Here is a 26,442-nt window from a genome sequence, read left to right as displayed (position 1 = left end):
CCCTGGTCTCCTAATGAATGGGGAGTATCCCTGCTCAAGCCAAACCTGGCGCTGCTGGAGCAGCGTCTGGATTGGCTGAGAGGCACGCGTTTGCCAGGCCTCTCCGCAGTCCTGATCATTGGGCGCCGCGTGTGGGTGGCACTATGGTGTATGACCAATCACTGTCATGGCTTATATTGTGAAGCCGTGCAGTGATTGGCCATTTGTATGTTGCTGAGCTCTGCTGCCTGTCAGTCCCTCCCCCTCAGGGTGGGAGCAAGCAAGCGTGACAATGACGACCGTGACGTCGGAGCAGACCACCACACCTTGTGTTCAATGCTACTGCCTACTGCTCATGCCCGGGTCACCTCAACCTTGATTTGATTAATTTCATTCAATCAATTGATCAGTCACGACGTCGACGAACTGGCTGCGAAGATCTGATCAAGTAGAGAGTCATTTCAGAGTGAGTAGTACTGACAGTCTGAGCTGCGCAATCGCCGCAATGTACATATTGGATAGGCCTCAATTTTGTCTGCCTTTGTCTTGTCTGCACAGGCCGTGGGATTGGGGGTGATGAGAATACATCTGAGAATTTATTAAAGTCATAGTTTGTGTTTTCTTAGAGAAGAGTATTTAATGTGATTGCTTTCCTACTAGTGACTTGTGCTGTCAACTGTCTATCTTGACTTTGGTATACTCCTTTGCACTGAAGTTTGGGGTACTGGAAAGAAATGTAATCATAATGTATACAGAAGGATGAACCGATTGATCTCTTGGGAACCCTCCCCATTTTGACACCTAGGGACCGATTCCGATCCTGTATTTTTTTTTCCCATACGACTCGTATCCGTATTTTTTTCCTTACAAATCGTACAAGTCACGTCCAACCCGTGAAGTACGATCCGTACGGGAAAAAGTACATACGGATCGGCCCGATCCGTACGAATCGTAGCGGGAAAAGTTGTACGAGACGGACCCGGACACTTTTCCGTACGAATCGTAAAAATACAGTCCGAGCGTACAAGTACGATCCGGACCGGCTTTCCGATTTACGATTCGTACGGAAAATGTCCCGTACACGGGGAATGACTTGTACATATGCAATGTCGGTGTACGCACCGTAACTACGCAATGTTTGGTGTATGCACCGTACATAGCAATGGCGGTGTACGCACCATACATAGCAATGGCGGTGTACGCACCGTACATACGCAATGTCGGTGTTCGCACCGTACATAGCAATGGTGGTGTATGCACCGTACATACGCAATGGCGGTGTACGCACCGTACATAGCAATGGCGGTGTACGCACCGTACATACGCAATGGCGGTGTACGCACCGTACATAGCAATGGCGGTGTACGCACCATACATACGCAATGGTGGTGTACGTACCGTACCTAGCAATGGCGGTATATGCACTGTACATACACAACGCATGGGGGTGTGTGCCTGTACGACTCATACCCCTGTACCGTACTGAACCACGGACACTGTAAAACAGCACAAGGAGGGTCTATTCGACTCGCACAACACCACAAAACACGTCTACAGTGCACAAAAAATGGAAATGACTGACCTGGACACATCCAAACAGGCTAACAGAGGGGGAAACTCACAACCACCCCGTATAACACACCCACCAAAAATTCAAACTGAGGCCCACCCACAAATGAACCAATAAAAAGGGACCACACACACAAACCATGAGCCTTTGCAACAGACTCACTGCAGCTAGAGAGCACACACCAACAAGTGCACCCATCCACCTTAACATATACACCTTCACACAACCTCCTTCACACATACCCCCTCTTCACATTCACACCTACACTGTCACATTCAGACCCACACACCCACAACCATCCACACCCTTACCCCACACATGCCCACAGACAAGAATCCAAAGTTCACAAGGGAGGAGCTGGACATCCTTGTCAATGAAGTCATCAGAGTCGAGCCACAGCTGTTTAGAACATTGGTCAGACAGACCAGCATAGCCAAAAAAACACTCCTGTGGCAGAGGATCGTCAATAGGGTCAATGCTGTTGCACCCATCAGAAGGACCAGGAATGAATGCCAAGCCAGGTGGTACGATCTGCGGAGGGCGGTCAAGCGCACAATGAATGATGACTACGCCCAGAGCAACATCACTGGAGGTGGTGGGCCCCGCAGACCAGTACATTTCCATCCCTGGGAGGAGAAGGTGATGGCCCTGCTTCCGCTGGTGGGAGTACATGGACTGCAAGGACTTCCAGAGCCTGGTGAGTACACAAACAACTTACGTCACATGGGGGTAATGGCATCCACACCCCAACTACACAAAATGCACGCAACTACCCCCAAGCCCTCACCGGCCACAACCACAGTCAAAAACAACGCTAATGCCACTAACATGTGTATGCTCCATTGAGAAAGCCAGACCATGCTATGTCCCATGCTACACGAAGCAGCAACCCAAGAATGGATGTCCGGTATGCTGGGAGGGTGGGTGGCACAAAACACATTGGTGAACTCCAAATCAGACACAATTGCCCTCATCCCATATGGCCCAGGTACATACCCATGCACCATGCGTAATGCACAGGGATTGGGAAAGTACTGACAAGATACCTCACACTCTGCCCGGGTGTAGGCAGCACAAGGTCCTCCTGTGACCAGTGCAAACACAAACACCAAAACAGCAAGGTCAGATAGCTAGGACAGGAACTCACACTCACTGTCAGGGCAGCATGCGCCATGGGGGGACAGCTACATCACCTGGGAGCCCCACTGCCAAATCACACTACACCCACCAGCAGGCCCTGTCACACACACCCCTTACACAAGCAGACACCCCCAGGACAGGCAATGGATTTACCCACTGTCACAACGGACATGTAACACAACAACACCACGACATAGCTGACGAAGCATCCAAGCCAAAAATCTACATGTCAAAGACTCAGGAGAACATATCAATCTGTCCCCCGCAACATACCCATCCACATGTGAACATTGAGGAGAATGCTAGGCACATACAACTACCTGGAGGAACAGTGCCAACTTGAATGTGTATGATACATGCATTTTGCATGAAACAGCATTAACATTGTCTGTCTCTCACATACAGGGCAACGTGATGAATCTACCCCCAACAATGGGGGTGAAGATTCACAGTCCCTGGCCCGGGAGGAACCTGATCCCACCGGCAGCGATGCCTCTCAACACTCCGCGGATGACCCCGACCGACCTGGACCCTCTGGTGTCCAAGCCCCTGCAGCACCTGGTTCAGGACCATCTGTGCCAACCACCACCCCCATTCCTGACAAATCCCAGGAGACACCGAGGAGCCCTGCCCGCAGTGAACAACTGAACCAGTCTGACCAGGAGGGAAAAGGAGCGCCGGGCACCCAGGAGGAGGCAGACAACACTGCCACTGCCATCCCTCAGGGGTCCCGTAGAACCGATGTGCCCACAACGGCAGCCCAGGCTCATGTGGGCAGGGGTGGTGGAAGTAGAGGCAGGCAGAGGCAAGAACCTGACCAGCCAGCTGAAGGGACCGGCATGTCACACATAGACAACATCATGGACGCATACCGGCGTGACACCAGGGAGTTCAGCCAGGTAGTGGTGACCCTCACAGAGATTAAGAACCAGCAGGCCAAGCAACACGCCAATCAACAAGAACACCAAGGACGGATGGAGGCAAGACTGGCTGAGCTCTTGGCGGTGCAAAGGGACATAAGCCATTCACTCCGTCGGATCGCCGACAACATGGGCAACCCTCCCTGTGCCACCAGGCAAAGACCACCACCAGCCACAGGGAGGGAGGAGGAGGAGGATTCGTCCGACAGGAGCGTCCCAAGCATAGTCAAGGCCTGCATCTGAGGGTCCCCGGAGGAAGGTGGGTCGTCCACGGAAAAGACCGTGAGAGGCAGCGGACCATCCACATCGCCCAGGTCACCTGGCCTGGCACCTGGCCTCCATGTGCGACAGCATCACCTCATTGACTGACATCATCTGCCACATGTACTTGCTGGTGACAGTCTGACCAATTATGCCAAACACTGTGGCCTGGACTCTGATGACTCCAAATGCCAAGGATTCCATCTCCCCCTGTGAACTTTGGATTCTATGATCCCTGGATTGCACCTTTTTCTGTGCACAAATCACGCCCCAGACCTATAATAAATACATTTTCTATTTTAATTTTATGTTGCAGTCATTTAGCACGAGTCCACAACATACATGTGGGGATAAGTCAAAATATGCCTGAGTGTGGAACTAACTCCAGCCATCCATACACTTAGATCTGAGTCCGGTCGAGGACACACATGGGTCACAATGTATCACCAAATACAGACATGGAGCCCAATACTCACCCGTGATGGCCTCAAGCTGCTGAGGAGGGACTGGCAATACTGCTCAGACAGACCAATTTGGCAGAGTATCATGAAGGTGTAGAGGTCATGGGTCATGTTGAGGTGCCCGGGGAGGGAGTCCCAGGTCTGTTTTGCGAGGTGGGAAAACTATCTCCTGCATGCAGTTGGTCTGTGGATGTGATGAATGGTGGGCAGGGCAAGGTGGACTGCACGAAGTTGGGCCAACGGGGTGTTGGAAGGCAGACGTCCAAGGTCGGTTTTGGGTCTGGGGTTGTGGACTGCCTCCTGAGTGTGGTTCAGGAGTCTGAAGGTGATCCTGCAGCAGACAGTGAGCCATTCTAGCTATCTCAGGTGGACGGTGATGTCGCTGGGGCAGGGGATGTTCACGATGAGGTGTGCTGATGCACCCTGGATGTGGACAACTTCTACTGCAGTTTTGCTGTTGTTCCTCCGTAGAGGGCGTTGCTATAGTTGACCCGGCTGGTGTCGTGGACCTGGGGGACGGTCTGTCTTGCCTTGGAGTGGATCTATCTGTAGATCATTTGCAGCATGTGGAGGGTGTTGCAGCATGAGGTACAGATGGTGTTGAGTTGCATGGTAATTGTGAGCGATGGGTCCATGATGAACACCAGCTTGCGTGCGTGGCCACTGGCTGCTGATGCGGTGCCCAGACCAGTGGGACACAAGGAGTTGACCCAGCCGTAAGGGGACAATCCTCAGATGATGACCTCAGTCCTGTCCAAGTCCAGCCTCAGGTGGCTGATGTTCAGCCATTCGTCAACGGATCTCATGCCTTCTTGAAGTTTGGATCTGGCAATGGCTGGCTCTCTGGTGAGGTTGAGGAGCAGCTGGGTGTCAATGGCATACGAGATGATGATGAGGTTGTGTGCACATGTGAGGGTGGAGAGGGGGGTCATGAAGACATTGAAGATCGTCACGCTGAGAGAAGAGCCCTGGGGCATGGGCCACATGACCCCAGTGTACTACATGCTGCAGGGTGGAGGCAGACTCCCTGGGCCTTGCTGGTGAGCTACTTTCTGATTCAATACTGGGCCCTCCTCTGGATACCAGTGTTGGAGATGTGTGAGCTGACAGTGTGTTAGCACATGGTGTACAATGCCGTTGAGAGGTCAAGGGGGGTGGGCTCACCATTGTTGAGCAGGGCAAAGTTGTCGTTGGTTGTGGCAATGATGACGGTTACAGTGGTGTGATTACTCTGGAATATGGTCTGGTGCCGGTTGCCTGGAGCTGGTTGCGTGGAGGAAATTTGTCAGTTGCTTGTTGAGTGTCGTCCTGATGACATTTGCTTGGTAGGGAAGCAGGGTGATGTACCAGGAGATCCTGCGGTACTGTCGTCCGTTGTTTAAGAAGGGCCTGGGTCTCTGCATGCCTCCCGCACCCATGGAATGTGGAAAACTCAAAGGAGACATTCATGACGCGCTGGACGTGGGCCTCAAGGATGGGGAATGATGTGGGTGAGATGTTGTGTGGGAAGGGACCTGATGGAGAGCCAGAGTGGATGTGCACATGAGCCAGGTGGTGTACTTGCTGCTGACGGGAGTCCAGAACCTGAGGGGGGTTTGCCCTGTGGATAATAGTGCTGTCTACCTCTGTGTGCCAAGGCTGTTGTGTATGGCCATGAGCTAGCAGTGGTACAAAATTGCAAGGGATGTGATCTGCCTTGCAAGGGTGGGGTGTCTTGGATGGAGATCTGCTGTCAGTTCACTCACAATGCTGAAGAGCTCCTTGATGTCGTGTGTTTTGGTGTCTCGGCACTATCTGAAGGATCTCCACTTGTCCTTGCTGATGATATGGTGATGTCTGTGTGTGGGATTTTCCAGGCCTGTAAGGTAAATGATGGCTCTTTTTTGTTGCAAGGTTTGCACAAGAGTCCGGCTAGGTCTGTAGGAGTCCAGTAGTTCTGCCTTGTCCCAGGTGCCTTAACTGTTGTTGTGCTTCACAGGAAAGTCCCTCAATGTGGCAAGATTGGTGGATCAGTTGCTGATCCAGTGCGTGAGGTTTCAGGGTGTTGCGGTGGTATTGTTTTGAGTGTCCCACACAGCTTGTCTGTGGTGACTTACATCAAGCATCTTTGGGGTATCGTTAGCGGGGTGTGGGGCAGTGTGTTGCTTGTCGGAGATGTGGATTAAAATGTTGATGGACCAATGATGGATGGTGGTGTGGTTCTCCTCCAGCCAGAAGTTACTGGCCCCCAGCAACATGTAGCCTGTGGAGGTGAGGGCGTCCGTGCAGATGTACGTGTTGATGGCTTTGTGGAATTGTGGATGTAGGCCTGGAGATCTGTAGATGAGTGTTACTCTGAGAGTTGCCAGGAAGTTGCTGCAAACCCGGAATTGTGACTCTGAGGGTGTACTTGTGAATAAATTGCAATTCATCATCCGGGATTGTTGGTGCCGTCCCTGCGGGTGATCTTGTATCCGTCTGAGTTGGCAATGAAGAAGTCGTGTGCTGAGGATGCTTATGTCCAGGTTACTGTCATGAAGGTGATGTGTGGGGCTGTTGTGTTGATGAGGTAACAGAGTCCAATGGCGTGCTGGTGGACGGAGCGGGTGTGGAGTAGGAGATACATAACCTGGTTGTTCTGACAGGGTCTGGTAGGCTGGGCAGTGCAGTGTAGGCAGTTGGAGTTGCACACTCAGCATACGAAGGTGTTGTGTGTGCGCTTAGGGGTTGCCTGATTGCAGGCGGATGATTGTCTGGAGGACATTGCCTTGAGGTTGGCTGCAGCATGAGCCTGTTGTGTGACGTGGGTCATGCAAAGACCAGAGGCTCGTGCACTGTGCACGTTGCAGGCGCAGACGGTCCTGCCTTTGGCACGGCGTTGGCGCAACAGTGGCAACGAAAACTGCAGGCTGCATTTAGAATGGGTGGAGGGGGAAGGGCTGAGCATTTTGGAGGCGTGTGGGTTGCAGAATCAGGGCACTCGGTGGGGTGCTGCCACAGGTGAGGCAGCAGCAGGTGGAATGAGTGAGAAATTAGGCAAAAAGTAGCACACAAAGACAAGGAGGTCAGAAAGGCACAGTGCAACAGGTGTATGTAAAGGAAGGAGTGTCAGGTTACTCATGGGTCACTACGAGAAAATGTCTGAACAATCACCAAAAATGACGGCCACAGGGTCAGGCAACAAAATGCAGAGCTGCGCACAGGAGACACACCATCAGCATGCGTTCACGTCCCGTTGTGGGGAGCAACCTGCACAAATACATACACAACCAGGCAATTCATGCACAACAGATATTATTAGCCATGAAGAACTGCATGCATGTTGCCTAAGTACACATACACATATGCTCAATATTGGACGAGTATGCCATAGATGACGCATGCAAACTTGCAAGAGAGCTGCAGTGACAGAGATGAGGCACCTTGGATTGTGCTGAACACCTTTATTCCACATACACACACAAAGGGAAATGCATCCATGTGAACAGACTCACAGGTCAGTTGACAGAACATGTTGGACATACGCTGGACACCCCCTTCATGACACGGATGATGTCAATCCAAATGAACTGGCACACAAGTTAAGGTGATGAGCCAAACATATCCTGCTGCACACAGGGAGGCTGCAATTCCCCATATAGCCTGAGAGGCAAGGTTTACACACATTGATGCCTTCATCAGACGCCACACTCCACTACAGATGGCTGTCAAGAAGGGTGACTATCATGTCATGGGAGTGATGCTACATGTTAAATGCTCCATGATGAGAAAACATGTATGCATGGTCCCACAACATGCACAGAAGCAGGCACACACATTCCCAACCCGTACCACCACCAAAAAGCCTTGCTGCAATCCTTACCCAAACTGACATTTCAACATGTCCATGCATGTAACGCTGATTCAGCACACGTTGCAATCCTCATGATGAATAGCAGGAGGACAATGATGACACGAGCAGACAACAGGCGCAAAAACCTGGGAATGACAGACACACAAGAAGTCACCTAAAACAATTCTCGCCGCACACATGGACATTTACAAAACATGAACAATGTTGGACACATGTCAGTCTCTCCGCTAAACTGTGTGGCATGACATCATCACTCGAGTGACACATCAGAACACACATCAAAGTCACTTTGCATTCAGTCAGCTGGACACACACATTGCAACACATGCCACTCAATGCTACAAGCTTGCACACTCATACCCAGTGACTCACCATTATGAGAAGAAGTTGCGTATGAGCTGACTCCGGATATCATCCTCCTCCTCATCACTAGCCTCGGGAGCAAGCCCTTGATCCTCCACGGGTGGATGTTCCTGCTCATCCGGATCCAGGATGAGTGGCACTGCCTTCTCAACTGCCATGTTGTGCAGCATGCAGCACACAAGGAAGATTCGGCAGACCTTCTCCAGGGCATAAGGGAGGGACCCGCCTGTCTTGTCCAGGCACCGGAATCGGCTCTTCAGGAGTCCAAACGTCCTCTCAATCCCTCGCCTGGTCTGCCTGTGTGCATTGTTGTACCGGTGATCTGCAGCTGTCCTTGGGTTGTGGAGAGGTGTCATTAGCCATGGCATGTTGGGATAGCCAGAGTCCCCTACATGGAAACATCATGTAAATAAGTAGGTCAGGAGATGCTGTAAGAGCCAAAGATACCGCAACACACAGGACAAACAGAGTATACCCACCAACAAGACATGCTCGTTCGTTGTGCAGCCGCAGCATCATTTGTGGCACCCTGCTACGCCTCATGATGTAGGCATCGTGTGCTGATCCTGGAAAACGTGCACAGACATGGGAAATCAGCATATTAGCAAGACACACCACAAGGGCATTTATCGAGTGGTACTGTTTTCTATTGCGATAGGCTTGTTCCTGTGCCTGTGGTGGTACCAAAGCCACATGTGTCCCATCAATGGACCCAATGACATGGGGCATCCCTCCCAGGGCATAAACATCACCCTTGACATCTGTCAACTCATCAGGAGTAGGAAATTTGATGAATTCATCGAGGTGTTCCAACAAGGCTGCTAAAACATCACGCAGGACACGGCTGAACATTGTCTGTGACATGCCACCAACATCAGCTATGGTGAATTGAAACATACCTGTGGCAAAAAAATGTAGGGCTGCCATCACCTTCATCTTGGGGGTCAGTGTAGTAGGATAGCTGTGTCGCGGTTGCAAATGTGGTGCCAGCTTGTCTGTCAAGTCCTCAATCAACCGGCGAGTGAATCTGTAACGGCGGATGCAGGGACGTTCCCTCATGGCACCCAAGTCTGGCATTGTTCTTGGTACAGGCCGTGCCCTGCAAGACATTTTTTGTAAGAATGAAGATTGAGAGTCTGCCAATATCAATGTCAATGAACATAGCACATGGTACACTGCTAATACACATCAGGTAACTATGGAGTCGGGGGTGTGCAACACATACAGGACACATATGCCAGCTTGCTGGCGCTCCTACAAAAAGCCAGATACAACTGTTGATTGTCAAGTCTACATGACATGCCCTAAAATGAGCTGGTGGCCAGTCTGAGTGAAGAGCCACAGATATCACCGGAGTGATACACAACCACATAGCTGCATTGGAAGGATGTCATCTCATCCACACAGCTGACTGCAAGGCACACGCACAGGTCACATGGAATGTCAAATGTACATATCAAACACATTGCGATGAAGGGATACATGTGACAAGAGAAAGACACAGCCATTGAGACAACACAGACATGTATGACTGGTAAAATATGATGTCCGATGCACACAGACCCTACAGCCGTGGGAATCCACATGTGGCATGGTGTGCGTAGATGTGTTCCATGTCCATCTCCACACAGAGCCATGTTGGATGCACCAACAGCAGATGCAGTTGAGAGAACACTGACATCAAGCTCATGGGAACACATGACACACACCTGACATAGTCACAAAGGGGCACGTAGATCGTGACATGTCAGTTGATAGAGTGTCCCTGTCCCTGGCCTCAGGAGACAGGTGCGGGTGTTGATGACTGTGCCATCCCACTGCTGCTGTGAATGACACAGTTGGACTACAGACACACATGTGGCAAGTGTCAAGGTGATGTGTGCCACATAGTGCCCCATCACACATGACATGTGTCCACAGGTCATCACACATCAATTGTGCAACTAGATGAGATGACCTGTGCAATATCACTGGCTGACACACCGAGGGCCTGCACATGACAGTATGCAATGCCAAGTACTTGATGGACATCCTTGTGCCCTCCATTCCTGGCATGTGTGTGCCTGTATTACCATTGTAAGCGTGTGACATGTGTACCCGTACGTGTGAACCAGTGGCGGCTGGTGACATTTGAAAGAAGTGGGGCGAAAATACTGCACTGTGGCAAGCGTGCGGAGCGCGCAAGCCTGAACCACCTGAGAAAATTTTGAAAAACGAGTGGGCAAATGGTGCATTTTCATGCAAATTTGAGAAAGAGGTGGCTTGGCAAACACATCTCTGGGAGTAGCCGCACACTACTGCAAAATTCGTCTCCACACTTCATGGATGCCAAAGACACTCCCTCGCTAATGGCACTCCTTGATATGCTGTCACGTCCTCTGCAGCAAAACTTGAGAGATGGCCATGTTTTTAAAACTACCACAGCTGGCTACTCCAGAAAGTTCACAATGATTAAGATGTGCCGACGTAGTCGGATAATATAAAGAGAATCTGAGAACGGCTCCACGTGCGCCCTGCCATGATGTCGCAGTGTTCAAACAGGCAATCTAGAAAGTAAACAGGCATGTGCTTTGCAAGCCAATAAAAGCCGCAAAGACAGCAGAAAGAAAGAAAAATTACATCGTCCTTTGTTTTTATTGTGTTTCTTAATCAGATTTTTATAATAATGGCCTCTTTAGTAAATGTTGCATTTTATATTAAAAAGTAAAAGCAAAGTGTCAGTCGAGCTACATTCACTATTACCCGAAGACGCAGGAATGCTCCCAGTGCCCTCGCGTTCAGCGACACATAGACCCTGTTTACTTTACATTCTTGGGAGCCACCTGTGCTTTAGCTGTGGTCTCTCCTCTAATCTGTTCGCTAGTACTTAGCAGCTTACCCAGCTTGTATTTAACCTCTTTCCGTAATGGCAATTAAGATGTGTTTTCATTTCTCTTGCAGGGGATTGCCAGTGAAATCCTCCCTCCCTCTTTCTCTTACTCCCTCTCTTTCTCTTGCCCCCTTCTCTTTCTGTCTCTATGCCTCACTTTCCCATTCTCTCGCTCCTACTTCGTGCACACCACTTCACACTCATCTCAAGCTCCTAGTGTACCTCGTGCACACTGTTTCATACTTGCTTCTCGCTCTTGCTCCCCGTCGCCCTCAGTGGCCCAAACTCCCTCCGGCCCAGCTCTCCCTGAGGTTGTTCCGCGCTCACTCACTCTCTCTCGCTGCTTCTGGGCCCTGGGTACCAGCGCCTTCACCTCAGCCTCTCATTGGCTGACGGAATGCCCATGCATAAAAATAAATGATTAAGCTGCGCAATGTTTGAAATCCAGCTAAATACACCCTGCTCTCCGGGCCCACTTGAAAGGTCGCAAATCCGTGGGGAGGCGCTTTTATGGATATTACCATGACGCGCTCCAAGATAGAGTGAACTTACACAAATAGAATCACACACGCTCAACGTGCAAGAGTGAACCAACGAAAAGTATCAACACATTCACAAGCTAACAAGAGTGAGCATCAACAAAAGAGGTACTACAGTACCGAGCACACTGGGTAGCATGGGGGAGCATCATCGGAAAATACCAACACACATACGACGATGACCAGAGTGATAATCTACAAAACACAGCATCTCACACACATACTGAAGTAACAAGAGCAATCATCCAGGAGAATTAACAATAAACACACATATGTAACAAATCTATGAATCTGTCGGGAAAAGCAATCGCACACACGAGGTATGGGCATTTACCAGAAAAAAAGCACAAGTATCGATGTGACAAGTATGGGCAACTTTGAGGAATAGCGGCACACACGCTGGAATAACAAGAGCGACCATCGACACTACAGGAGGCCAAAGGAACACGCAAGGACGTCTATAACACGCACCAGTGCACACTGCGCAGCGAGAATCTACCCGCCGGCACAAAATAGTCAGTAGCGGCTCGCAATACTTGCAGGGGGGGGTAGTTCACGCGGGGGGTGACGCGCTGGGGTGAGGGGCCAGGGGTTTAAAAATAAAGTTTGATAAAACTTACCTCACCGCCGGGTCAGACTGCGCCGCCTTTGCTGTGTGCTCCTGGGCCGGGGTCCACGTTGGCGCCTTCGGTTGAGTGGCTGGTGACAACGGCAGCCCCTGTCAGCCAATCCAAATGCTGCTCCAGCAGCGCCAGGATTGGCTCGAGCAGGGACTGCCCCCCCCCATAGGAGACCGGGGGCTGTGGCCACTGGCCAGTAGCAGCCCTCGCTCGCTCTCCTAATGTGCAGCAGCAGCACTGCAGGCTAACTAGTGTGCAGGTTCGGGCTTGTGCGAAAAATGACTAGCCCAAACCTGAACATGCCCACTGGGCCTGCCCTGCTGCTGCTATCAGTCAACAACAACCACACCCTGCAGTGCTACCCCACCCCCTTCAGTGACGCGTTCTGACTTCGGCCGGCCGATTTCGAGTCAGGACGCAATCTTCCTCGTTTAAGTTAACGAGGAAGAATGTGGCCATGCTGTGGGTGGGGCAACGCCCCAACGCCCTTAATGGACGCACCGCCACTGGTGTGAACTAGTGCGTACCCGTAGGTGTCAAACGCACTGTACTACTAGTGCGTACCCGTACGTGTACACTAGTGCGTACCCGTAGGTGTCAAACGCACTGTACTACTAGTGCGTACCCATACGTGTTAACTAGTGCATACCCATAGGTGTCAAACGCACTATACCACTAGTGCTTACCCGTACGTGTGAACCAGTGCGTACCCATAGGTGTCAAACGCACTATACTACTAGTGCGTACCCGTACGTGTGAATTAGTGCATACCCGTGGGTGTCAAACGCACTGTGCTACTAGTGCGTACCCGTACGTGTGCACTAGTGCATACCCGTAGGTGTCAAACGCACCGTACACCCGCTATCATCGCATGTGTACGCTTCGTTTCACCATTGTACTTGTGCCGTAGGGGTACGTGTGAAACGCACCGTATACCCGCTATCATCGCGTGTGTACGCTTCATTTCACCATTGTACTTGTGCCGTAGGGGTACGTGTGAAACGCACCGTACCTGTGTGTAGATTTCAAATTTACATAGGGGACACATAAGGGACAAGTATTAGGCCCTAAATGCATGCTGGTTGTCATGGAGACAGAGTTTTCAGTTGAAAAGTGTTGATCATGTGTCCTGGAACAGTCAGTTGGCCACAAAATACAATGTTGCAAAGTGTTTGTTGACTTGACATGATGGTCAAAATTTGAACGATGCGAATACTGTCATTGGTGTATGTTTAAAGTCATTGGTGTATGTTTAAAGGGATTGGAGTAAACGTAGGATGTGAATGAGTCTGACCAATCACTATGTACTCCTCTAAATGAATGCCCCTCAGCAAGACTGATATAAGGCAGCCAGAACCCATGAGAGGGCACTTGCCTGCACAACTTTCCAGTCGACCACACTGCTGCTGTCTCTGCTTCCTCTGGACCATGTCACATACTATGGAGAGGGCCCAGCCATTCACCCAGGAGGAGAATCAAGCCTTGCTGGATGTCCTCCTCCCACAGTACACCAAGCTGTATGGGAGACCAGGGGAGCAGGTGAGTGCTGACTCCACTACCTTTGCCTAGGCACCTGTTTTGTGACTGTCAATATTGTGTCCAGGTGGGACAGACATGCAATGTTGTTTAGAGTGGGTCCCAGGGGACGGACATGCTGATGTCTCTCATGCAGTGCATGATGTAGTTCCTGTGTGCACTCCTCACTTGCAATGTGCTTACTGTGACTTTCACTGCATAGTGCATGACACTTTCAGCCTGGCAAATCCTTGGTGGCTTTTTTTCTTATTGTCCTGAGGTGATTCAGTGGTCCCCCCGGTGTGACAGGTGACTGTACCCACAGATGTGTATGAGTTGAGTGGACCTGTGGTGAGAGTGTCCAAATGATGTGTACGACCTCATGGACATTGATGTGTGAATGTTCCCTGTCATGTGGGTGAGTGTCTATGTGAAGTGTTGCACCGCAGCTGCATGGAGGAGGCAACAGATCAACCCATCTGATGTGACAAGTAAGCCGTGCTGTGTGTCTGACTTGCAGAGCTAGCATGACACCTGTGACACCCCACTGGCTTGGGATCTGTGCTTGGGTGTGTCTGTCTAGTATGCTGATGGTGCGTCAGTGGAGTGGGACATGTGACTGCTTGGCACGTGCTGGCCTTCAGCCTGCTGTTGCATGTGCTGCACAGTGTGTGGCATGATCAGTGAGTGTGTCGCACCCCTCATGCCAACCTGTTGACTTTCAATGCCATGTAGTGCATTGAGGCTTGCACACAGGCCAATTTCTTATGGTGTATTCTGTAATTCCTGTCTGCATCCTATGCCCTGTTCAACATTTCAATGATGTTCAAATGTGGGTCTCTGGGACATGGAGCAGGTGTATTGATGTTGTGTCACTTTGTCATCCTGACAGGTAACTGCCTACGAGAAGGGTGTGATCTGGAAAAGCATCGTCAGGGCCGTGAGATCTGAGGGGGAGCGTAGTCGGCAGCTGCCACAGGTCCGCAAGAGGTGGCAGGATATCCGGTGCTGGACCCGGCGGATCGCCCGGGTCCAGCTGGGGCTTGACAGTCCTCGCCCCCACGGCGGCCGCCGACACCTGACCCCCCACATGAGATGTGTGCTGGCGGTGGTATTCCCTGAGCTCGATAGGCAGTTACAGGAGAGACTGCAGCAAGGAGGGGGTAGGTACATGGCTGTTTGTCGTGTTATGTGTTGCCAGCTTTTGGAAGTGCTCTGTACCCTGGATACACTCCCAGAGTTAATATGTGTAGTGCATTTTCGGTTCCCCAATGTCACCTGGTGCTCTTTTTCATCCCTTCCCCTCCTTGACATGTGTCCCCTGGTCTGTGTGTAATCACATTTGCACATGGTCATCTAGGGTGCCAGTAAATCTAAGTGCACATTGCTTTCTGCATCATGTGGGAGGGTGGTCTGTGACTTGTGTTTGTACCTTGCCTGTGCCATGACCAGTTCACTATGTTGGGGGTCCATATTTGTTGTCACTGATGATGATTCTCAACATAGGAGTGTGAGGTTTCAACTGAACACCCTTACAGCATGCATGACCAATGTTGTGGCCTCAGACATGATATGCATGAGTGGGAGAGATGCATATTGCCATGACGGTTGAACATGGTACAGTCAGCTCATTCTAGGACCACGGAGCAGTGGGCCCACTACAGTCCCCTGAGACACCCTGGCCCCCTAATCATGTGTGTCATCCAACACTGTGCACATTCTCTGTGGGTTCAGCATAGGTCTGCCTCTGTGGCATTGTTCCCTGGTCTAGTTAGTATTTTGCAAATGTGTGCTACATGTGTCCACTGGACAGGGATACACCATTTTGCTTGTGCATACTCACACTGGGCAGTGCCTGTGTGGCTATTCACAACAATCTGTTGATGGTTGTTTGTCACAATTATGTGTTGCCAACCCCACGAGGTGATGTTGTGTAAATGAAGCTATTTTTCCTAAGGCTGGGCAAAGCACTGCGCTCCGCTCGCGAAGTTTGCTAAGTTCGCGCTACTTTGCACTACGCGAATTGCACGTAGCACAGTGCGAACACGCGTAGTGCAGTGTTGCGTAGTGCTGCTGTCATTTTTTGCTTGCCCGCGGTCCTCAACGTCAAGTTGGCGACCGCGAGCAAGCAAAATGACATCCCGTGAGACTTTTTCCTTGTTCGCGATCAGCAACATCAAGTTGGCGATCGCGAGCATGGAAAATAAACCTCCCGGCGAGATTCTCAATGCGAGGAGGTCAGGTTTCTCATTGCGAGTGGTCGCGTATGCTCGCGACCGCTTGCGATGAGAAACTACCAGTTTGCGTTGAGAAAGCTGCCGCTCGAGTAAAAATCTACTCGAGCAGCAGAAAACTACAGCTCGCACTGTGCAAGATGCCATTTTCAATGATTGCACAGTGCCGGTTGCTTGTCCGCACTGTGCAATCATTGAAAACGACATCTGGCACAGTGCGAACAAGGTACTACGCAGTTCGCGAAGTGCTACGCGTAGCTCGGGAAGTGCACTTTGCGTAGCTTCGCGAAGTGCTACTTCGCGAACTACGCCCAGGGATAATTTTTCCAGCACAGTTATTGTAACCCTGAATAAGAGGTGTCACTTCTTGATCTGTATCAATCACATTGACTCAGGCATGGGATGGGGTGTGCGGGAGAGGCATACATGTGCAACCCTGATTTTTAATTGCCAGGTCTGACTTGTGTGTGAGACTTGGCTGTACAAATAATCACCATGCAGTGCCCCTGTGATGCTGGCCAGTGCTTAATGTTCTTGCTTTGCAGCCTGTGTCAGTTTTTTAAAAACGTGTTTCCTGCTCATACATTTTTAGAACCTGTGTGTGGTTCAGATGCAACGCTGTTTGGACTTTGTGTGCTGACATCTGTGTGTACATTCTGGCTTGCCATGAGGGTGTCCCCACAGTACAGCTAGGCTTTTTTTCAACCCAATTGCAGGCCCATTAGCTTATGCATTGTCCTGGGTGTGGACATGTGTGCCACTCAAGATGACAGGCAGTAGGTCATATGTGTAGCCAACTGTGTAATCAGGTGATGGATGGCCATGTGACAACTGACATAATTCAAGTTGTTACTCTTAAAATATTGTACCTTGGCACTCACAGCACTTGTCAACAGTTCTTCATGTTTCAAATGTGGAATTTGATGATTTGTGTTAAGAACACTGATGTGCCTGCATGAAAAAAGTCTCCCAAGGAAGTGCACACCAAACGACATTTCTACTTTCATGGAACACACTGGCACATTTTCTAAGAAGCCACTGATAGAATTAAATGGTGTTGCAGAATCTCCATATACATGTTCCCACAGTGATCTTGATTTTGTGAGACTCCTTTGTTGTTGGTGATACAAACTGACGAGTCTCAAGACATCAAGACCTCCGTGGGCCCATGTATATGTACTCTCTGCAACACCAATAATTTCTAACAGTGGCTTCTTAGAAAAGGTGCCAACTTCTTCAATGACAGTGTCAATGTACTTTTGTGTGCACTGCCTTGTGCGACATATTTCATGCAGGCACATGAGTGTTCTTTTCACGAAATGGCGAATTGGCACATTCAAAACATGTAGATTGTTTACAGTATTGTGAGTCCCAAGGTAGCAACATTTTTCCGTTTTGTGTTCAAAAGTACTTACAGGTCTCTGAGTGTGGTGACACCTTGAGTATTGAGGTGTGTCAGTTTATGTTGTGTGCACCACTACTGTATCTTTCGGGGTAAACAAGAGGTGGCATGACTTCATTGTATTGCCATGCTCACCGGTTCACAGACACTAGCTTCTCAGTGTATTTCTCATTCAAGTTGTGACCAATTGTTCTTGTGCTCATGTGTCAGATGTATACAGGTGACTGATGCATTTCGGTTTCTTCTCCTTGCCCACAGCATCATCATCCGCAACCGAGGGAGACACCTGCATGGACCTGGAGGAGGGACCCAGCGACAGTGCCCCCAGTGCTGGGAGTCTGAAGGAGACAGTGGCACGGAGGGCGAGGGGAGTCAGTCGGAGGACCTGTCTGGACACGATACCAGCTACGACGCCTGAGGATGCGGAGGCTGCAACACCAACTGGCAGCATCCCCACATCTGTCCCCGCCTCCTCCATTACCATCTCCACCCCCCCAGTTGCTCCCTTCCCTTCTGTCCGTGCAGAGTCCCACCATGTCTCCTTCGGCCTAGGCACCGCACCCCCTGCCCCTGTCACCCCTACTGCCCTCAGTGAAGAGTCTGTGGACATACTGTGGCAGTTGCAGGTTGGGCAGGCATCGGTGCTGAATGTCCTCCATGGACACACTAATCTGCTCACACAGATGGTGTCGTTCATGGAGGGCATGTCAGCAACAATGTCTGACCAACGCAGGTTTCTGCGGTCCATGGACTCTTCCCTGATGGCAGCAGTTTCTCTCCTGCAGTGCTCCGTACCCCCCTACCAGGACCCATCCACACTGCCCTCTCCCATGCCTGCCCAACGCACACCCAGACAGTCACGGGCACGCAACCCACCAGACACATCCAGCACACCCCCAAGTAAGGCACAGTGCACACCTCCTGGCACGCACACTCAGGGGGATGTAGGCACAGTCGCAGTCCGCAGTCCTCACAGCCCTGTTCCTCCAAAACCACTCCCCTTAGCTCCCCTGCCAAACTCTCACCCAAGGAGACCTATATGGTTGAGCTGGGCCTTGCCCCCACTGAGCCACCACCCCACAAGCGGGCGAGGAAGTCCCCGGGCACGGGAGTTGAGTCCCCCACCATGTCCACCCCCTCCCCCAAGAGCGCTGCACCCCATCCCTCGCCCACCACACCCTCCGTTGGCACTGGGGTATCTTCAGGTGCAGGGGTTAGGATGGAGGCCCTAGCAGCAGTGTGCAGCGCCGAGTTCACCTCCACCTTTGGCGCTGCCCCACCCCCTGTGGTGGAGACGTCCACCCCTGCACCCACCACACCTACCCATCCCCCTCCTGTCCCTGCGGTGCCTGGTCCTGCCACAGATGATGCCCCCCCGGTCGACAAACCTTGAGGTTCCTTTGTGCAGGCAAGGTAGGGGTGGACGCTGTCCCCTACGTCCACCCTTGGACTTGAGTAATGGACTGGCCATTGGCCTTTGTACATAGTCTCTTTTGAAGTTATTTTTTTTTGGTGCTGAATAAAGCCTTTTCTTTTACTTTGAACACTATTGCATTTCAGGTACTTGATGTTGGTGATGAGGCTCCTGGAGTTGGTGTTCTGGTAATGTGTTAGGGTTCTGAGAAATGTTTTTGTATGATGGTCATGAGGTGGACCATGGTATCTGTGTGCCATCACAATGTCTCTGCAAAGAATCAATGGTAGTGTGTGTTCATTTAGTTTGGAGACATTGTCCCAAGGAGTGTTCCATCCTCTGTGGCACCTGACATCTTCCCAGCAAACAGTTGCACAATTGTTGTGCTGACCTGTGTCCACATTTCCTTTGTTGGTGACGGATCCCTTCAACAATGGCCATGCCTGCTCACCGATGTCTCCTGCTGAATCGTCTGTGCCATCCTTGCTAGTCACTGTACTTGGTTTTGGGTATGTAGGAATGCATTCAGGGACAAATTGTCCCTTTTCAGCACTATGCATGTGTGTAATCACGGCCTACCACACAAATGGTACTTGTTATGGAGGGTATTTGGGCACCTGACTCACATTTGTGGGCATTGTATCTGGTGGAATTGAACCCTATTCCTTCCATGAGAGACAACATCTTGGTGGCTGGAGCAGCACCTGACCATTCCTATCAGTCCTGGGATGTGCGTGACAGTGTGTGATCCCTTTGGCTATCTTAGTTTTGTATGCAGTTACATGACTATACAGTCTGTTGACATGAAATCAGGGTGTGTATTGTGCTGCATCCGCCATGGGTGGGTATGCATGTGTTATATGTCCTCACACCCACATGTGGTGTGTCATGCAGTGTGTGAAAGACATCCATCCTCCTGGGAGTGGGACACTGCTGTCAGTGATGTGTTGTAATAGCACTAAAATCATAGTCCAAAGTTAGGAATGCGTCCATACCACCTCCCTGAGTCAGCACCCCCCTGCCAGCTCAGCGAACCCCAGCCAGGCCGCCGACAACCTCACGAAGTGGATCAGCAACTGCGCGGACGAACTCGCCCCTCTGAGGACCCCGCCTAGCAGACCCGGCAGCAAGAAGGCCCCATGGTTCACCGACGAACTCAAGAGCTCCAAGAAGAACTGCCGAGCCCTCGAGAAAGTCTGGAGAAGGGAACCGACACCGGACAACAGGACCTCCTACAAACTGGCCACCCGGAAACACCACCAGCTGATCCGCGCCGCCAAGAAAACAGCATTTAAGGACCGGTTGGACAACAACGCACACAACTGCAAGGAACTCTTTAACATCGTGAAAGAACTTTCCAACCCCAGCGCAGGAAACAACGACGTCACCCCATCGCAAGACCTCTGCAACTCCCTCGCTTCATACTTCCACAACAAGATCACGGACATACACAGCAGCTTCAACAACCAACCAACGCACACCGTGACCGAACAACCACCCCCCACCACCATCCTTCACGCCTGGACCCCGATCAGCACCGAAGACACCATCCGCACAATGAACTCCATCCACTCCGGATCACCGACCGACCCTTGCCCTCACCACGTCTTCAACAAGGCCGACGCTGTCATCGCACCCCACCTGCGAGACATCATCAACACATCCTTCGACACCACCATCTTCCCGGAGAGCTGGAAGCACGCCGAACTCAGCGCTCTACTCAAGAAACCAACAGCGGACCCCACCGACCTCAAGAATTACCGCCCCATCTCGCTTCTCCCGTTTCCAGCCAAAGTCATCGAGAAGACCGTCAACAAGCAGATGGCCGCCTTCCTCGAGACGAACGGATCCCTCGACCCCTCACAGTCCGGCTTCCGAGCCAACCACAGCACCGAGACCGCCCTCATCGCCGCCACCGATGACATCCGAGCCCTGATGGACAATGGAGAAACAGCGGCCCTCATCCTCCTGGACCTCTCCGCGGCATTCGACACTGTCTGCCACCGCACCCTAGTACAGCGCCTCAGCAACGTCGGAATCCAGGACAAGGCGCTGGAATGGATCATCTCCTTCCTCGACGGAAGAACACAGAGAGTCCGCCTACCACCGTACAAGTCAGAGGCCTCCGAAGTCATCTGCGGCGTCCCCCAAGGATCATCTCTGAGTCCCACCCTCTTCAACGTCTACATGAGCCCCCTCGCGGCCATCGTACGCAAACACAACCTCAGCATAATCTCCTACGCCGACGACACCCAGCTGATCCTCTCCCTGACCAACAACCCCGCCGCCGCCAGAGCCAACCTGCACGACGGGATGAAAGAGGTAGCCGAGTGGATGACGATCAGCCGCCTGAAACTGAACTCGGACAAGACGGAGATCCTCATCCTGGGCTCCTCACCCTCCGCCTGGGACGACACCTGGTGGCCTCCCGCCCTGGGCACCGCACCCAAACCGACAGACCACGCACGCAACCTGGGCTTCGTCCTGGACTCCTCCCTCTCCATGACCAGGCAAGTTAACAAAGTCTCCTCGACGTGCTTCAACATCCTACGCATGCTACGGAAGATCTTCTGGTGGATCCCCACCGAGACCAGGAAGACCGTCACCCAGGCCCTCGTCACCAGCCGTCTGGACTACGGCAACGCCCTCTACGCCGGTACCACCGCCAAGCTCCAGAAGAGACTCCAGCGGATCCAGAACGCCTCAGCCAGACTCATCCTCGACATCCCACGAACCAGCCACATCTCCGGACCTCTGAGAGACCTTCACTGGCTCCCCGTCAACAAAAGAATCACCTTCCGCCTCCTCACCCACGCACACAAAGCTCTACACGACCGAGGCCCGAGTTACCTCAACAGCCGAGTCAACTTCTACGCTCCCAAACGCCACCTCCGCTCAGCCAACCACGCCCTCGCCGCCGTCCCCCGCATCCGAAGAGCAACTACAGGAGGAAGGTCCTTCTCCTACCTGGCCGCCAAGACCTGGAACTCCCTCCCCCCCGACCTGCGCCTGACCCAAGACCACCTCTCCTTCAGGAAGAAGCTGAAGACCTGGCTGTTCGAGCAGTAGCGGCACCCCCCCCCCCCCCCAGCGCCTTGAGACCCTACGGGTATGTAGCGCGCTCTACAAGTGTCATTGATTGATTGATTGATGTAGGTGTGGTCATCTGATGATGGTGTACACACCCCATATCTCTGTCCACTGCTGGGAGTCCTCTGCACCCACCCCTATATGTCTGTCCACTGCTGGTAGGCATATGCACCCACCCCTCATATCTCTGACCACTGCTGGGAGTCATATGCACCCACCCCTCATATCTCTGACCACTGCTGGGAGTCATATGCACCCACCCCTCATATGTCTGGACACTGCTGGGAGTCATATGCACCCACCCCTCATATCTCTGACCACTGCTGGCAGTCCTCTGCACCCACCCCTCATATCTCTGACCACTGCTGAGAGTCATATGCACCCACCCCTCATATCTCTGACCACTGCTGGGAGTCATATGCACCCACCCCTCATGTCTGGACACTGCTGTTAGTCATATGCACCCACCCCTCATATCTCTGACCACTGCTGGGAGTCATATGCACCCACCCCTCATATGTCTGGACACTGCTGGGAGTCATATGCACACACCCCCATATGTCTGTCCACTGCTGGTAGTCATATGCACCCACCCCTCATATGTCTGGACACTGCTGGGAGTCATATGCACCCACCCCTCATATCTCTAGCCACTGCTGGGAGTCCTCTGCACCCACCCCTCATATCTCTGACCACTGCTGGTAGTCATATGCACCCACCCCTCATATCTCTGACCACTGGTGGGAGTCATATGCACCCACCCCTCATATCTCTGACCACTGCTGGGAGTCATATGCACCCACCCCTCATATGTCTGGACACTGCTGGTAGTCATATGTAACCACACCTCATATCTCTGACCACTGCTGGGAGTCATATGCATCCACCCCTCATATCTCTGACCACTGCTGGGAGTCATATGCACCCACCCCTCATATCTCTGACCACTGCTGGGAGTCCTCTGCACCCACCCCTCATATCTATGACCACTGCTGGGAGTCATATGCACCCACCCCTCATATCTCTGACCACTGCTGGGAGTCCGCTGCACCCACCCCTCATATCTCTGGACAATGCTGGTAGTCATATGCACCCACCCCTCATATGTCTGGACACTGCTGGGAGTCATATGCACCCACCCCTCATATGTCTGGACACTGCTGGGAGTCATATGCACACCCCCCCATATCTCTGACCACTGCTGGGAGTCATATGCACCCACCCCCATATGTCTGTCCACTGCTGGGAGTTATATGTACCCACCCATGCACCCCCTTGGAGGAGTACACTGCTGGCCTGGACCTACACACACACCAATATGAAGGTTACATGCTGGGCCAGTCCTCTAAGCCCACATTCCTGGTGTGTGTACGCCTCGTATCCCAAATGTACTGGTGCCGTAACGGGGTACGTGTGACACGCACCGTACCCACGCATTCATTGCGTGTGTATGGTCTGTATCACTGTTCTACTGTGCCGTAGGGGTACGTGTGGTACGCACCGTACCCACGCATTCATTGCGTGTGTACGATCCGTATCACTGTTCTAATGGTGCCGTAGGGGTACGGGTGGTACGCACTGTACCCACACATTTATTGCGTGTGTACGGTCCGTATCACTGTTCTACTGTGCCGTAGGGGTACGTGTGGTACGCACCGTACCCACGCATTCATTGCGTGTGTACGGTCCGTATCACTGTTCTACTGTGCCGTAGGGGTACGTGTGGTACGCACCATACCCACGCATTCATTGCGTGTGTACGGTCCGTTTCACAGTTCTACTGTGACGTAGGGGTACGTGTGCAACGCACCGTACACGTCCACTTCCGTTGTTGCGGTACGCAGGGGTTGCTGGCCACGCCCCCCCAGGTGACCAGACCCTGGTGGTAATGTATGGCCTCCATATTATATGTTTGGCTTTGGTATGGGGTTTGTTTCCTGCCCCTCACCCCCATCCTGGCCCCTGGGTGTTGTTCTCACCTTCTGGGGCGTGTGCGTCGGGTGCGGTGCACCAGGTCGTAGGCCAAGAGGACCGGGATGACACGTACGACAGGGTTCATGGCGTGTACGTCGCGTACCGGGGCTCCATTCGCGTCGGACTCTGCTTTTCCGGCTGTGTTTGACTCCCGTAAAAAAAGACCCGTACGGAGTGACGTAGGGACGAATCGTACTTGCTGGGCCGGAAACCGCTGCCTGAATACATCCGGACGTCGCGTACAAGCTGTTCTGGATCAGGATCGTATTTTTTTTTGACCCGTACGGTCTTTTGTACGAAACGTACGGAAATAGGCTTTCTGTACGAATCGTACTTCCTAGATTGTACGGAAAGTTTACCGGGTACGAGTCATACGGGGAAAATGCTCCGTACAACGATTCGTACAGCCTTTCTACAGGATCGGAATCGACCCCCTATTGTTGGCAGGAGTAAAACCAAGGAATTAAATGGAGCAAATATTTGGCTCAAATCAGATATGGTTGCGCATATGCAAATAATATATATAATATATATATATTAATCCATAATATATTTTTCGAATGAACGAGAGAGCAAACGATCATTGAGGAGTTGGAAAGATTTAAAAGGTATTGGGATGAAATTTACAACCAGGATAGAACGCTTGATGTGGTCATTGTTTTAAAATGGATATTGATGGTGTCATTATAGGTTGAGTGATCTAGACAGCTTATAGTTGAGTTGAAAGAATGTGTATGAAGTTCCCGAGTGTAGTATTCGTCCAGACTGACTAAGACGTTTCCCAGACAGCCGACTCAACCAGGCCGGCAAATAACCTCCAGCATCAGTAATTACTTCCCAATTGTGCTGGCCACCCACGGGGTCTGAAAGAGCGAGGCATGCATTCAGAAGTACATGCAGGGGGAAGCGGGACCATGCAATGCTGTGGCTGAGTAGGCCGGCAGCAGCCATTTTGTAAGTATTAATCACTGTGATAAGCGCAAGTGTTGCTACCTTTCTAAGAGAAAAATACCGGCGATTATTGTTTTAAGAGTGTGCAAAGGCCTGGGTGAAATACTAAATAGGACTGTAAACAAAATCACACGTAATTTGTAACATGACTTTCTGTCTTCTTTTACTTCAATTATTAGTTATAGATCATTAACACAGTTGTAGAACACATGTAAAGTTAAAGTGCTTTATTTTTTTACTTGCTGTTTGATGTATGTACAGATAAAGCCTAAAAAAATAAGGACTTTAGGTGATTTTGTGTCTTTTTGTACCAGCTGGGACATCAATACCCGTTGTGCGGGTGGCAACTCTAGATATGTGATAGTTTTGGCTACTAGTGTACATATACTATTCTTTTAATGCAAGCTATTAGGAGATTGGGTTGCCATTTATCTTGCTATTTGAGAAAGAGTACCCATTTTCTCTCAAGAATGTTACCATTTTGCTTTCACTGTGCTAAGGGGTCTTTAGAACCATGACGGCACTGTAACTAACTCTTAGAAGTTCTGGTTTGCTAAATAAGTGAGGCGACAAATCATTGGAGGAATAAAAAATTAGGAATGTCACTGTCAATTGTGTGCAGTGCCGCTCCTCCTCCACCTTTGCTAATGGTGGCCACTGGGCGGGCAACTCTGTTTCTCACCAGTCACCTCTGTCAATTTATAATCTGATAACCAATCCTCAAACAGCACTTTTTGTGGGTTCAGTTTGTATTTTTGAAGGGCGTGTGCCCTCATGACTAAGTAGGTGGGTGTGGATGGATGGGTTGTCGACGGACTGGTTCCTGCGTGTGAAGGCTGAGGGGCGCTGTCTCATCTGTGAGAGGACCGTCTGTGTTTGGTTGACTAAATTGTTATATTTTTATTTTCAGCACCTGGTAAAGCCTGACAAGTATTACCTAACTTTTGGGCAAAGAATAAGAGGCCCCAACCTCCTTTGCTGCTCTTTCACCCCTACAGCCCAGCAAAAAACCAGTGTTAAAGGTAAGGAAACTGATGCTATATTTTTTTACATTGGAGATAGGGCTATTTATGTGGTCACTCTACATGGTGGGTGGGGTGGTTGCACATTTTGAACATTGTACCCTCAGTGAATGGAATTTACTAATAGCCTTAGCCCTGTCCTTTGAGCTATAGCGGTTGTTAAAGGCACTACCTAGCCCTTGCCTTGTTAAAGGCCCTCAAGCAGTGTCTGTTTCAGTGCCTTCAGCAACAAGTATGGCACACAGAGGCAGCAGGTAGTAAGGCTGTATTTTTAGCAGTCATGTCA

The sequence above is a fragment of the Triturus cristatus genome, chromosome 7 (genome assembly GCF_964204655.1).
Source record: "Triturus cristatus chromosome 7, aTriCri1.1, whole genome shotgun sequence".
Taxonomy (NCBI): Eukaryota; Metazoa; Chordata; class Amphibia; order Caudata; family Salamandridae; genus Triturus; species Triturus cristatus.
This window is presented reverse-complemented; position numbering follows the sequence as displayed.